At 44.1% G+C, this 5,392-nt stretch overlaps 1 long non-coding RNA gene across 1 annotated transcript; it reads right to left on the reverse strand.

The window, feature by feature from the left end:
* Positions 1–1,197: 1,197 nt before the first annotated feature.
* Positions 1,198–4,905, reverse strand: LOC139081401 (uncharacterized). Its single transcript, XR_011536496.1, has 2 exons — positions 2,412–4,905; positions 1,198–2,245 (listed from the first exon to the last, which is right to left on the reverse strand). It is a non-coding gene; the product is annotated as an uncharacterized lncRNA (long non-coding RNA).
* Positions 4,906–5,392: the final 487 nt, after the last annotated feature.

The raw sequence follows: 5,392 nt of genomic DNA on the forward strand, positions 1-5,392 counted from the left end.
AGGCACCCGGGAGGAAGAGTGTTTTTCCCGTACAGGCACTATCACATTGATGGGAGAAATCTTTAGCATTACAGCCATGGTAAGCAATCTGGCGAGATGTATTAATGATTTGAACGATGCATATAATATCATCTCATTTTTCCAAACAGCCAATGATCCAAAAAACATACCTACTTTATGTATCTACCTATCTATCCATCTGTCTATCTAGGCGTATCTACGTATGGGGAAAATAAAAAGATACGTACTAGTTTGTTGAGATGCGGGGCTGGGGTAGAAGTGGAGAAGCCTTAGGGTAACCCAGCAAAAAGAAAAAGAAAAAAAGGCTGTGGTTGATCAATAAAGCACGCGCATATTCACACTGGTGCATCTAGGAAAAACTGTGTGAATATCCATGGAATATTTTAAAAATTATTTATCAAATATAATGGGGGAAAAGTTGCCATTTAATATAGCAGTGTAAACTTTTAGGTTGCCCGGGAATGAGGTGGATGTAGAGGCCTGTGTGTAGAGAACTTTGCGTCTTACTGAGAAACATAAAGAAGGCTGGACAGAGGCGTAACTTGTTCCCAGGAGGAGACTCGATACTGCAACACTGTCTGCTCTCAAATTATTTTTCCCTGGATTGCAGCTCCCATAGGATTCTTATGCTGCAATTTGGTGAAATATTCTGTATTTCATGGAAGGGAAACAGCCCATTTTGGGGGAGCACAGCACAACAGGCGCACAACAGTAAGCAGGACAGCATGGCAGTGGTGCAAGGCTGGGTCGTGGGTGGGTGACCAACTGTCCCAGTTTGCCCGGGACTGAGGGTGCCCAGCGCCGGGGCTGCCATCGCTAAAACTGACACAGTCCTGAGCACACTGGGGTGCCTGGTCGGCGTAGCCGTGGGAAAGAGCGGGCAGCCCAGAAGCCAACCTTCACAGGGAACCGAGGATAGCACATCCAGGGGCAAAGGAAGGACTCTGTAAGAGGTGGTGCTCAGAGGAATGGTAACTATTTGGAAAAGAGCAAATCAGACCCCCTCATACCATCCAACCCCATCCTCCAGGAAATCCCATATGGTTTGGTGAATTAGATATACATAAAAAGTGAAACAGTGAGAATTTCTATAGGTAAACATTTCTGCCATTCTGATGTAGGGAAGAACGTTCTAAGAATAAATACAGCAGAAGATACCACAGAACAAAACACTGATCCATTCGAATATAGAGTTTATTTTTCATATACATCAGGAAACAGCACACATAAATGAGAAAGGGAAATTATAAATTGGAAGGGAGATTTGCAAAAATGAATGCTAGGCAAAACCCACCTTAGCTAGAGGAGCCCAGAGAGTCCTGGCGGCTAACCGTGGGGTGGCATCTGGGATGGGACCCTGGGACAGTGAGGGCCATAGGTGGGAACAAGGAAATAGAGTGACATGTGGACTCTAGCTTGAAATAGGGCGTCAGTACTGGGTTATTAATATCGGCAAACGTACCATCCGACAATCACAGCGGGGAAACTGGGTGTGGGGCATGTGACAGCTCTCTCTACTATCTCCCAACTTTTCTGCAACTCCAGAGCTGTTCTAAAATCAAAGTTTATTAAACATATTCCTGATAAAACTGGCTAATATCTATACTATATAACTATATAAAACATAATAGGTAACTTAATATATTATATATAACATATATGCATACATGCACACATAACATATAATACATATACCATAATGTATAACATAACATAATATATAACTATATAACATACAAATTAGACAAATGAACATCTAAAGCAACTTGGGCAAAGCATTTAAATAGGTGAATAACAGAATAAATCAGTTTTACTCTCCTAAACTGCCACTGGGTTTGTAAATGGTTTCGTCGCTTCTGGAAAGCAGTTGGCCAACATGGATTAAGAGCCTTAAAATGTTCATACTTTTTGACTTAGTGAGTCCACGTCAGAGTAACCACCCTGCAGGCACGACCTGAGGCACACACGGAGTTTGATGGTCAAAGACATTCTTCCTGGGCTGTGTGTGATAGGAAATAAGTGGAGATGGGCAGCACTCGGGGCCTCTCGTGGTGAGCTTCACGGTCTGTGCAGTACTCTGAGCCCGTTCAAACTTATGGAAGAAGAGTGTGGCATCAAGGGTGCAGGTTTTGCAGACACATCTGAATTCAAGTCGAAGCACCATCAGCGGCCATGTGATTTGGGGCAAATCACTTCACATTCTTTCTAAGGCCCAGTCTCTCGTCTGTAAAATAAGGCCAATAACACATGTAATCCATAGGGGTTTTGTGAAAATCAAATGGGATTATTCAAGTTTTTAGCACAGTGCCTGGCAGATAGCTTAGTAAATAGCAACTCACACTAACTTACTGATGAGAAAATGGGAGCAGAGAGAGGACGAGGTCACTTACCCAAGGTCACACAGCTGGTGAGTCGTGAGCTGGGACTCAGACACAGAACACTTGACTTCACATCCCACGTTCGTAACCACAACTCAAGTCTTTGCTCTTATTGATGCAGTCTGCTGCTGCTGTGTAATGACCTGCGAAAATGCTCATGGGAAACGCTGAGTAAAAAAAGTACATACAACATTGTATGTACTGTATCAATCTGATTTTCCCCTGAAATTTTTGTATGTGTACTAAACATGCATAGATGAAAGACTGGAGGGAAATAGGCCAACATATTAAAAGGATGATCTTTGAGTAAAGCGTTGAGCACATAGGAGATGTTGTGTTCTGGCTGTGATCACTTGTGCTGGTGTTCTGGTGACTCACCTAAGTGCCTTGGGTGTGAAGGCAGCTGTGTTCTTCCTGCTCAGGACTCACTTCCTGAGCTGAGCATTCGCATGGCACCCCACCTGTCCGGGAACACTCTGCCCATTGCTTCTGTGAAGGTGACTTTTTTCCCTTAGCTCTCTGTGTCTCTTTCCCTCTCTTTCCTATTTCTGTTTATCTCTCTGTGCTGTGTTCTGTGTCCGTATTCCATTTTACCACTTTTCTCACTTAGCTGTGCTCAATCTGTGGTTTAACCTCTCCATTGAGTTTTTAATTTTAAAACATTTTTTTATTTCTGGAATTCTCTTTCAAAACTACTTGGTGTTTTTAAAAACAAAAGTCTGTTCTTACTCCCTGTTTTCACTTACACCTTTAGTCGTGTTAACACGGCTGTTTTAGCCTGTGGGTCAGGTGATTCCACTGTCTGAAGGGCTGGTGAATGGGGCTGCTGCTTCTCACAGGGGCTCGTGGTGGCTGCTCTGGTGTGCTCTGTGAGTTTTTCGTCGTGCATTGTGCTCAGGGCGGCTTTGCCTGTGGGGTTCCTGTGGGAAAGATGACCCTCTGGAGCCGTCTTTGTTGTTTCTGCCAGGATTCGAGGGAAACCAACAGTGAGGGGTCCTTCATGCTGACTTTGACCTGGAGGATCACTGGACCTTGCAGGAGAGACACATCCTGAGGCCCAGGCCCGTGTGCAAGAAGGCTTGGAGCTCCGCGTCCTCAGGGGCACCTTTCCCTCCACCTCCCCAGGCCCAGACTGTCTCCACGCTCCTGAACCGGTTCTCGTCTAGCTCGCCCTCACTGAAGGTGCGGGCCTGTAAAGGCTCCGACTCTCTGCAGGGGTCTTGATTCCAACCCCGGCCCTACTGAGGTCCAAGGCTCTGTCTCCTGCCTCCACGTGGCCACCAGAACCTAAGCACCTCACTAGGGAAATGACCAAGCCACCGTGGCACAGCCTCAGAGCTGCTGAACTCCACGTCCGCTAAATGCTCTGGTGTGGACCCCTAGGAGTTTCTTCAGTTACTCGCAAACTCAGCTGTACATTTAACAGGCTGATGGTTTTTAATCCTTATTTCTAAGTGTGTCGCCCTGTGGGAGGACCTGCAGGTGATTTTGGTCCCCATGTTACTGGAAATGGACCCCAAAGATTATTTTTAAGGGAAAATAGTCTTAGGTGTCAGACAACATTGACCTAGATGTTGTTTTCTTTTAGAAGGCCATCCTGTTTCTTTCACAGGAGCATGTCAGTGGATTTTTTTCTGCTCTATTTCTTCATCTTTACATAGTTTTTCTTGCCTAAAAATAAAAACAAAACTGTTATCCTTCCAGTTACCTGTGCTCTGCTGTGTGCTGTGTTTTATTTTTATCGTTTTCACGCACATTTGGCAGGAAACCAGGTTTCTTGCCAGCTTCTTGCAAAGGACTCTAGTGAGGGTGAGGACAGGGATCCATCTCATATATGTGCTTGTAGATACACTATGAATGGGTCTATTTTTTCTTTCTTTTTTGCCAAGGAAGAGTCACCCTAATCTAACATCTGTTGCCAATCTTCCTCTTTTTGCTTGAGGATTATTAGCCCTGAGCTAACGTCTGTGCAAGTCTTCCTCTATTTCGTGTGTGGGTCGCCACCACAGCATGGCTGACGAGTGGTGTGGGTCTACACCCAGCATCCAAACCCCTGAACCTGGGCTGCTGAAGCAGAGCACGTGGAACTTCAACCACTCGGCCATGGGTGTGGCCCCTGTGAGTCATTTATAAAATGAGGAAAATGACCAGAGTAATGATTCCTAACTTTTTTTTAATTAAGATTATGATAGTTGACAACCTTGTGAAATTTCAGTTGTGCATTATTGTTAGTCATGTTGTAGGTACACCACTTCACCCTCAGTGCCCTCCCACACCCCCCTTTCCCCCGGTAACCACTGATCAGTTCTCTTTGTCTTTATGTTAACTACCACCTCTGAGTGGAGTCATACAGAGTTCGTCCTTCTCTGTCTGGCTTATTTCACTCCACATAATACCCTCAAGGTCTATCCATGTTGTTGTGAATGGGACGACTTTGTTCTTTTTTATGGCTGAGTAGCATTCCATTGTATATATATCTATCATATCTTCTTTATCCAACCATCAGTTGCTTGGCACTTAGGTTGGTTCCATGACTTGGCTATTGTGAATAATGCTGCAGTGAACATAGGGGTGAATGGGACTTTTGGAATTGCTGATTTCAGGTTCTTAGGCTAGATACCCAGTAGTGGGATGGCTGGGTCATAAGGTATTTCTATTCTTAACTTTTTGAGAAATCTCCATACTGTTTTCCATAGTGGCTGCACCAGTTTGCATTCCCACCAAAAGTATATGAGGGTTCCTTTTTCTCCACAGTCTCTCCAACATTTGTCACTCTTGGTTTTGGATATTCTAACAGGTTTAAGGTGATATCTTAGTGTAGTTTTGACTTTCATTTCCCTGATCTTCCTGCCTTTACAACAGAAGTAAATATTTAAAGGATGGTTATTTCTTGCTATTAACCCATGACCTATGCTAATTACCCATGCTTTACAAATGCTCCTTGTTTATAGATTGTTTCATTAGGTTAGTTAAAAAGTAACTAGGGAGAAAAT

This window comes from Equus przewalskii, unplaced genomic scaffold, assembly GCF_037783145.1.
Source record: "Equus przewalskii isolate Varuska unplaced genomic scaffold, EquPr2 contig_R1988, whole genome shotgun sequence".
In the NCBI taxonomy this organism is placed as follows: domain Eukaryota; kingdom Metazoa; phylum Chordata; class Mammalia; order Perissodactyla; family Equidae; genus Equus; species Equus przewalskii.